At 42.4% G+C, this 9,857-nt stretch overlaps 1 long non-coding RNA gene across 1 annotated transcript in view; it reads right to left on the bottom strand.

The window, feature by feature from the left end:
* Positions 1–6,482, bottom strand: part of LOC106149562 — a 13,118-nt gene extending 6,636 nt beyond the window's left edge. Inside the window, exons 1-3 of the long non-coding RNA XR_001235827.1 lie at positions 6,332–6,482; positions 4,404–4,693; positions 347–411 (exon numbers count right to left, since the gene is read on the bottom strand). This is a non-coding gene — a long non-coding RNA (uncharacterized LOC106149562). The remainder of the gene's footprint in view (positions 1–346; positions 412–4,403; positions 4,694–6,331) is intronic.
* Positions 6,483–9,857: the final 3,375 nt, after the last annotated feature.

The raw sequence follows: 9,857 nt of genomic DNA, 5'->3' as shown, positions 1-9,857 counted from the left end.
TGTAATCATTCTTAAAATTTCTGCTTCCACAATGGCCTCCCAGCTCTATTTTGAGTTTTTCTGTGTTGATGTCATTGTAATTTTCCTTTTACTTTGTTTTCCAAAACAAAAAGAAGAAAGAAAGAAAGAAAGAAAGAAAGAAAGAAAGAAAGAAAGAAAGAAAGAAAGAAGAAAGAAAGAAAGAAAGAAAGAAAGAAAGTAAGAAAAGAAAGAAAGAAACTATCCAAGTGGACAGAAAGTACTTCCAAGGTAGATGTATATTTTATTTAATTGATAAGCATCATTTCAAAACTATCTACTAGTGCAAGAATGACTAAGCAAGAATAAAACAAAGTATGATGCTCACCCACACGATGCTTAATGATGAGAAGGGCGCATGATCCATCCAGGTGGGGTATTGTTACTAACTCCCTATGAGAATGAGAGGGAGCATAATTAGACACCGAGGATGGGTGAGCACAGAGGAAATTCCACTGAAGGACACAGTGAGGTGTTCAATCGCCTACGAGCCAAGGAGACAGGTGCTGGCTGAAACCAGATCTGATATCATCTTGCCCTGAGACATCCAGCCTCTAGAACAGAGAGAAAATTAACTTTTCTGTTGAAGCTACCCTCTCTGTAGTTTTCTGTCGTGACAGCTACAAGAACCCAGTACACAGATCTGAAAGTGATTTACTATGGAACCGCACCAAAATTTTTCTTTAGAAACTTCTTTGGGATACTGAGCAGCAAATAGCATCACAGATAAAGTGAAGTAGAGGTACAAGACACAGGGAAAGAGAACAATGACATGCAATGATAATAGAGTGAGATAAGGAAGGAAAATAGGAAACTAAAGATACAATTATTGGGATTGAAATCCTTGTTGCAAACAGTAAACAGCAAACCACCACTAAAGGAAATGGAACCGGGTGACACAATCTACATGTGCCGCATAAGATTATAATGGAAAAATGCCTGTTGCCCAGAGACGCCATAAGTGACAAGCTCAGAGTGCTGTGCAGTATTCATGCATCTGTGTTGATGCTGGTGTAAACAAACCTACCGTGCTGCCAGTTGTATAAAAGTGTAGCACATCCAGCTACGTACAATACATAATATGTGATCATGGTAACAAATGATTGCTGTTTCTATATTTACTATTTTATGCTTTTATCATTATTTTAGAGTACTGTCTATTCCTGTTTTATTTATTTATTTATTTTGACTGTAAACTAGTATGCTATATCATGCCCACAGCAGCCCCATGCAACTTCTATCAACTTCCTGTCTTGATTGCATCATTTTCTCCTGTACTTGATTTAATCTCATAATATGTTCATTATGACACCTACATGGCTACAAAATCCACTGCTAATGTTGCCTGTAAGAGGCCACATTGAGCCACTGACCTGGACACAAAAGTAAGTGATTAAAGACTAGCATGGAGGAAAATACCTGAGAAGAACAGCCGTGATCATGAAGAACAAGAACCAAAGGACAGAAGTTGTCAAAGGATCTGCTTCACTGGAGGCAATGAAACTAACAAAAATTCAAAGACTTGTGCAAAATATGGAAAAACTTCTGAGAACCTCGACTGAACAGCAAACAGACATGTAGCTTCTCAGCTCCATGACAATTACAGCTAAAGTGAAACATTTGTTTACAGTAAGGAAAGATGGGACTCCTCCCATGACAATGTTAATGTACTGTCACCTCTGGGTGATTTAAGTGACTAAAGAGAGAAAGAGACAGACATAGACACAGACACAGAGAGACACAGAGGGACAGAGACAGAAAAACAGAGAGAGAGACAGAAACAGAGACAGAGACAGACTGGATGTCAAACTGGGGCTTTGGCTAAGAGGAATCAGGAATGGGTCAAAAGAGTAACTAAGCCATTGCTCCTAGCATGAAGAGAGCAGCATAGTTAGCAAGTTGTTATTGATTTGCTGAATGGGCTGAAGTCTGATAATTTCCACTGGCCAAGGGCATGGTTCCAAAGAATGTTTCTTCTTGTGATGGACTTGGACCACCAGATGGTATGGTTAACTCACCCTTGAGACTGCTAGATTTTTAAGTACCTTGCGCCATCATCCTGCACAAAACATCCCAGCTTGTGGGTCTGTGCCCTACGGCAGGACCAAAGGACCTTGCGTACTTGGGCTTTAGAAGCTTCAGAAGAAGCACTAGGGTGCGGAGAGAAAAGTAGAGAGAAAGAAAAACACACACCACCTCCAATGAGCAACAGCTCAAGGTAACCGCGTGTCATAATCTAAAATAAAGCATTTTAAAGTGACTATCAACATGTCTACTTGCACAGCTGCGTAAATCTGACCCAAGGGTCAAGACAGCAAAAGGGTCAGACGCAATGTGAAGACCTAAATACCAAGCTTTTTATCCCATATTACTCACCAGTCAGATTTCTCCAAGCTCAAGTGAACGGTTTGTGTTTTCAGCAAAAGTGGGCCTCAGGTTCCTGGGAAGTAATGCAAGCCACTGTTATCACAACCCACGTGTCAAGAGGTAACCTAGAGCAAAGCTAGTGGGAAATTGAAAACACCTTGCCCAGCTGTGTGACCTCCAAAAGTAGTGATGTTTAAGTTAACATAGAGCAATTGAGGCTAGGGGGCTTCTTCAGGCTTTTCCCTGATAATGGTTTCTCATTTCATGTGAACAGTGTGCCTTTGTGGTTTTACCAGGGGCTCTGTTGAAACAGACCGTGCTACACCCCAGAGTCCTGTCCCACCGTGGTGGTCCCTAACTGTCTGAAGATGACATAAAGGTAAGAGGGAGACTATTAGAGTAGAAGATGGAAAAAGCAAGAGTGATCATGGGGATGGGGGTGGAAATGATCAAAGCATGCTGTATGCATGTAAAAGCATGCCCTATCGAAACTCATTATCCTGTATACCTAATATGCATTAATAACATTTTTTAAAAGAATCGTTATTCATTACATAATGTAAAAGTGAAGGATGGACTGTGAGTGTGATGCAAAGGCAGCTGAGGAATTTTTGGAAACTCTGGATAAACTGATAACAGAGTAAAACTAACTGCAGACTGTGATTGTTAACTGATTAGATCAGCATAGCTCCGGGTTGGTGGAAGGGATTTACTGAAGACAGATGACCCAGCCTGGGTGCTGCCTGGATGGGATAAAAGGAAGAGAAGAAGGAAGGTTTACTTGTTTGTTCAGAGAAGAAGCTCCAGTCTTCATCTTTAGCTTGGGTGTTGTCTCCTGGCTTCCAGAGCAGATGCTACAGCTTCCTGGTACGGACTCACACCGGACATTGCGCTGAGCTCCAGGCCTCTGACCAGATCCCTCAGCTCTTTGGCACTCTTCCACACCTGACTCTGCGGCCGGCCACTGTAAGCAAACCTTGTAATTTCCTATATATTTGTATATCTTGCATTCAATCTGTTTCTCTAGTAAGCACTGACTGGTACACAGACCAAATCTTCAGTCTAGGTGAAGACTTCCTATTCTGAAAATGGGTGCCCCACAGGACTTTCATCCATAAGGAGGCCAAGCCAGGTTTCAAGGCTCTTGAGGACAGCATAAGGGTCTCATTTGGGGACAGTGCTTCAGGCTACAAATTGAAGCCCTTTGTGATCCGGCAAGGTGAGAATCCGGGGCCTTCAAGCGTGTTAATAAGTGTCCACTGCCGGTGTCTGGCAGGAGCTGTAGAAGTCATGATCCAGCTCCTCCTTCACGATGCCTTCCTGCATTGCTGGGCCACCCGGGAGAACCATTTGGGAAGTAATGTGCCTTCCAAGACTTTGCTTGTTTAGGTTTAGGCTTGTTAGTACACTCAGATGTCTGTGACCGCAAAATCACCTAATAACACATTTCTCGCGGTGTAGTCCTATGGTTAAGCAGCGCACTACTATATAAATGTAAGCATTCTTCCAGACTATAGAGGAAGAGGACATAAATATGAAAAGGGTGAAATAGAGATTGCTGATATAAATGATAGCAAATGGAGGTTTCCAAGAAGAGAGAGGCTTCCTGAGGAAGAAACAAAACCGATAAAGCTGAAGAAACAATGATGCCAGTAGACTAACTCACTATATTGAGAAATTTCCAAGTACAGTATTAATAAAAACAGAACCATACCTCATTAGGTTTACTTTTAAGGAAAGGATCCCGACCTCACCTTAAAGTAAACCTTTTGGATTATTGCTGAATAGTTTGTTCACCCTGTTGGATAATTATTTTTTAAAAATTACTGGCACTTTTATGCTAAGAACTTGATAGCAATGGTTAAATAACTGTTCAACTTGTTGCAAACATAGAACACCGTCTTGTCAAGAAATCACTACACATTGGCTTTTTAAGTATTTAACCACATGACTACTTGCTTATGCAGAATGAATTACAGTTTTTACTGGCAAAGAAATAGAAAAATGATATTTTGTACCTCTGAAATCTGTGCTAAGTGATCTGTTCGGTAGGAAACTAATGAACCATCCTCTGGCAGACAGAACGTTATCAAGTCCTCTTGGGGCCTCATTGCATCTTGGAATTGCAAATGACTCCAGGAACCATGCATAAAAATAAACATCTGTACAAGTTTGTAGGCCTTAGCTTTTGCCACATAACTCATTATCCCAAAATTTAGTGGCTTAGAATCACAATCATTTTGTTTGCTGATGTAGGAGAGAAAAGGTAATACTTCTTCATCTTTCTCAAGGTGCATGGTGGAGACTCCTATAACAAAAGACAAATTAACAAAATAACACATGAGTTTATTTAACCAAGGCTTTACATGACATAAGAACCTTCAGAGAAAAAGACTCCCCTGCCCCCAAACCAGGGGAAACTGTATTTTTATGGACAGTCACATGAGTGGAGGACGAGAGGATAGAAATCCTCCTTCATGAATATCTTTTGCTGGGCTGTCAAGGCGGCCTCAATGTCCTCAGCAGATTCCAAACCTTTACCTTTTGTGGTCACTTTGACTTTCGGGAAGAGCCAGAAGTAGCACAGTGCCAGATGTGGAAAAAATGGTGGATGAGGACCCACCAGGCTGTTTGTATGAGCCTGCCTTTCCATTGGAGGGCACTGGGCAGCAGCTTTCACTGTGGTTTTGATCATGCCTCACAAACACACTCAGGAAAGAAGACTTTCAGACCTGCCTCGGAAAGGGGCAAGAATGATGGGATAAGGGTATTCAAAGAAGGAGGAATATTCTGAAGGGTGTTAATGGCAACATGTCTTTTACTGTAATAATTTTTAAATGTAAACATGCTATGTTTTTCAGTTACCCCCTTGTACATAAGAATATGAATATATGGAGACTTGTCCTTTACTGAAGTCCTTTAAAAACATACCCAAATGCTGCAGTTTTTAAAAAATTACTTGAGAGAAACAATTAGATGCGTATTAGGCTCATGAAAGAATTACACATAAAAATGAAAATCAGAAACAATCCTAAATGCCAAATATGAGAGGTTAGCCAAGCAAGCCCATATAATGAGGTATAATAGAATCTTTTTTTTTTTTTTTAATTTCAGTGAATTAAAGAACACTTACTGATATCAGAAAGCGTTCAGGATAAGTCTACGACAAATATTTTTTGGGAAGAAGCCTACCATGCACAAAATTTTCCAGTACTGGCGACTGAACCCAGGGCCTCACGCACTCTAGACAAGTACTTTAACATGGTGCTACATCTTTAGCCCTGTACAATATTTTGTTTATATATATATAACATATGTATAAATGAAGATACACAAATTCATATCATAGGGAGAAAAAAGAACCAAATAAACACACTTAAGTAATGATCTTGTAATATTCTTATATTAGTGGACCTTGGATATATCTGAAATAGGGATGAATATAGCAATCTGGGCTCTGAAGTAAGGCAGACCTGGGTCAAATAATTAGGTAAGTGGGGGGCCCTTCTGTGTCTCCGTTTTCTCAACTATAAATTAGAGCAGGAGCAACCGTTTATGGCTGCTGGGCTCATGTAAAAAGATAATGCAAACTGAAGATGATTAGTATTACTCTGACTTGTTAACTAAACAGTAATTTTTCTTTTCCCCACTTTTGAAGAGACTGAATTACTTTTGGATAATAACAAACTAACTTTAAAAATGTCAAAAGTATTTCTTGAAATTATTGGCCTCAAAGATTTTGCTTAAAGGTGAAATAAGGCCTGTACAGATAGGAACTCAGCTGAAACCAGTGTCACAGCCCTAATTTAGTAAAGGACAAGCTCTCCATTCAGAGGGAAGTTGGGGAAACTGCCCCCCTTTATTGAGATGCCAGCCAGAAAGTGCCCCTGGGACATGGTAAAGATAAAGCACAGAGGGTGCAGGTGGGACATTTCCCTGCACATACCTGCCAGGTACCACAGTGCCCCGATAGCTGGGACATCAACCCATACAGGGTCACATCTACCTCACTGTGGGCTTTTCCTGTGCCAGCAGCCCAGCAGCTTCAACACGGAGTTTATAACAATGTGTCCTGGGGTGGTGGTACACGCCTGTAATCCCAGCACTCGGGAGGCTGAGGCAGGAGGATCCTTGCGAGTTCAAGGCCAGCCTGAACTGCATAGCAAGACCCTGTCTCAAAAACAAAAACAAACAAACAATGTGTTCTGTTTTCCATAGCTTTCGTTAACAGCGTCGCTAGATGATCTGTAAGGGAGGAAAGATTCTTTGCTCATCCATCACAAGGCTCCTATAGCAAAAAGGTTACCAAGAGAAAAGCATACACCTTTATTCAGTAGAAGTGCTATGTGTTATGGGAGCCTTTGGAAATGAGGACCCACAGAAACAAGAAAAACTGCACTTTATGCTAGGTTTGCTAAAGAGTGGAGAATTATGCAGAAGTATGATTAGACAAAGGAGTTGTGATCTAACTTAGGAAGGTTTGCTTGTTCAAATTCTCCTGCATCCCTATGTCTTCAGAGATAAGGCTATTTTTTCTCTGGGAGCCTGGCCTGCCACGGGTCCTTAGGTCCCCTTCCCACGTACGCCTTTAGGGAACCAGCCCGCCCTGGTGCCTCTTGCAGGGACCTAGTCCTGCTACTAGCTTGTTCCCTTGACCCAATGGCTAACGAGGACGAATGACAAAGCAGACGTGTCAGTTTAACATCTTCTTGCCTCTAGGGCAGAGGAGCCCCTAGCCTCTGGCTCTTCTCTCATTCACCTGGACTTGGGCACAAGCAATTAAAGTAACACAAAATGCATCTGCTTTATATTATCCATTAATACCTGCTCAGGTAAACAATTTAAACTCAGCTATACTGACTTCCTCCTTTGTGCTCACAAAGGAGGCCAATTAAGCCTCAGTTGGCCTCTGTTCTCCCACACCCTCCCTCTAGGAAAGGGCCGCTTCTTCCTAAAGAGGGTCTTAAGACTTGGCAGGGATTAGCTGGGTGTTATGTTCTGCTTCAGGGGAGAAGTTTTCTCACATGTGATGGGGTCACATCAAAAGGAGTCCTGCCCCTTTCCTTCTGTGAGGGTCATTTTTTTAAAATTAAGTTCATTGCTACATTTTAGATATAGATGATGACCATATTCATCATAGGGAATTTGTACCTGTACATGACGTATCTTGATTCCTCTTTTTTCCAAATCCCCTCTCCTCCCTTCAACCCCTCTTCTCCTCCTCACTCACAAAGTTTTGTTTCCATTTTATCCTTTTTTGGTGTTTGTTTTTTTTTTTTGTTTTCTCTCCCTTCCTTTCCCCTCCCCCTTCCCTTTTTTTTTTGAACCATTTCTTCAGGAACTGACAAGACACAGAGGGTCATTCTTTCTTGCTAAGTCTCTACCCTCATTTCTCCAAGTCCCCTTGTTGCCCAGAATGGTCACCTATTATTCCATTCTCACTCCTCACTCTGGTCCCATTCCCTTCCTGGAACAGCGACCGCTCACATAATCCTGCTCTTCTCACCTCTCAGCCCAGGACCTCTTCTCTGAGACACAAAAAGGATGTGTATTCTGCAAATAAGAAAAGGCTTTTCTCAAACAACTTACTGCCTGCTCCCATGACTCAGTCCCTACTCGTGTATCCCAGACTCTTACAGCGCAGAGGAACAAGAGATTAGCCCGCTTCCTCTTACAGCTGGGAGTCCTGAAAAGCCAAACGCATTACAAAGCTGCAAGCCTAGCTACTCATAAGCTGCTCCCAGGACAGAGGCTTTGTTGAAAAGGGGACCAAGGGACTGGTTCCCTTTATTGTGAAAATAAAAGAACAGCCTGTTGACAAAGGGAGGAAACATAAAATACAAAGTACACATTGGAAAACATGAAGTCATAATACCGATTCATAGTTATTCCGAGAGGCTGAGCCATCTGCCTTAGAGAATATTGTCCCAGCAGGAAGGAGGAAGTTACCATGCACGCCTACAGCCAGCTCGCCCTCCTGGCCACCCTTATAGGAGCCGCACTGGACAGACACCCTTCAGACTCGCCACAGCCTGCAGGAGGGTCAGTGTTTCTCCCCACAGACCCCTTCAGGAGTCTCTGATTTGTACCACAGATCACCAGAGCCGTGCAGTTGCAAGAAGCCTCTTGCATGTTGCCTGGGCCAGCCATGGATGTTCTCCGTCTTTTTGGTGTCTGGAAAGGGGTGAAGGAGAGACTCAGGGGCAGAAACGTGGAGGAATTGTAGACTTAGAAGAAGAAAAAAAGAAGCCAGATCTTTAGTGTTTTTCTGTGGCAATGTGTAGCTTTCCCCCTATGCAATTACAGTCCAATAATCAACACTGCCATTTCCATTTGAAAGAAATGCACAGTGCATCTTTATACCTGTGTGTGTTAAAACAGAGCTAGGGAAATCTGATTGCTGTCTGGATAAGGTGCTGCCAACAGATTCCATCAACTGAACACCTAGGTGCGACCAGCTGACAGAGACAAGTGTCCCAACCCTGGTGCCTGAATTGAAGCCGACCTCTCCAGTTGGGTCCACTGGAACTGAGGGATGTGATAGATAGACAGCAAGAATCCCCATCCCTAGTATTTGAACCAGTCTAAACACCTGGCTTTTCCGTAAGCCTACTTGAGATATTTTGGAAACAGAGCTACACAAGGTACTATCATGAAGCGAGTCAGAGTTCCCATTAACAAAACCTTTCCTCTGCGTTTTCCCTTCAACGCCCAGGGTCACCTAAGAACCCGAAGTCCTTTTCACCTGTCAGTCACAATAACCTGCTCACAGAAATGGCCTGGTGTTCGTTATGTATGTCTTTCCTCATGTGGATTGAAGTCCTTATGTTATTTCTCCGCGATTTCATGTTTGAGCCTTAGTTTAACTTGTGGATTTTTAAAGGGAAAGAAGTGTACTGGGCACATTTTGGGCATCCTAAATATTTACTCAAGTAAACTTCAGGGATTTCTTTCATACGCTCAACCCCGCTAAACCATAGTAAACTACATTTTTCAAAGAAGGAAGTCAGAGTCTGGGTATAACATTAACCTGGTATACAGGTTTACCTGCCTGTGTGACTAAAGTGTGTGTGTGCGTGTGTGTGTGTGTGTGTGTGTGTGTGTGTGTGTAAGTGAGTCCATCTCTTCCGCATCACCTGCAGCCTCAAAACTGTGCTTTCCCCTGGTGTCCCAAGGTCCACCAGGTGCGCTGTGACAAGCTCTGAAACCGTCCTCAAAGGGAAGAGGCATCCTTTCCTGTTCTTGATGGTCTCAGAGACCCCTGCAGTAAGTCTCATTGTCACACTCTAAACCACAAGTTAGGAACCAAGAATAGTCCAAAATCTTGTTTCATTGTATGGCTTTGATCTCCTTGTTCAGCCGTCTAAAACAGTGGACGGACTCATCAGATGGTGACCGATTTCTCCCTCTTACTATATTAGGAGGAAAGGGGTCCTAAATAGTCACAGTCATGTTAACAGGAAGAAAAAACC

Source organism: Chinchilla lanigera, unplaced genomic scaffold (genome assembly GCF_000276665.1).
Source record: "Chinchilla lanigera isolate Chin_1 unplaced genomic scaffold, ChiLan1.0 scaffold00048, whole genome shotgun sequence".
In the NCBI taxonomy this organism is placed as follows: domain Eukaryota; kingdom Metazoa; phylum Chordata; class Mammalia; order Rodentia; family Chinchillidae; genus Chinchilla; species Chinchilla lanigera.
Note: the sequence above shows the minus strand (reverse complement) of the source record. Positions and strands in the feature narration are given on the sequence as shown.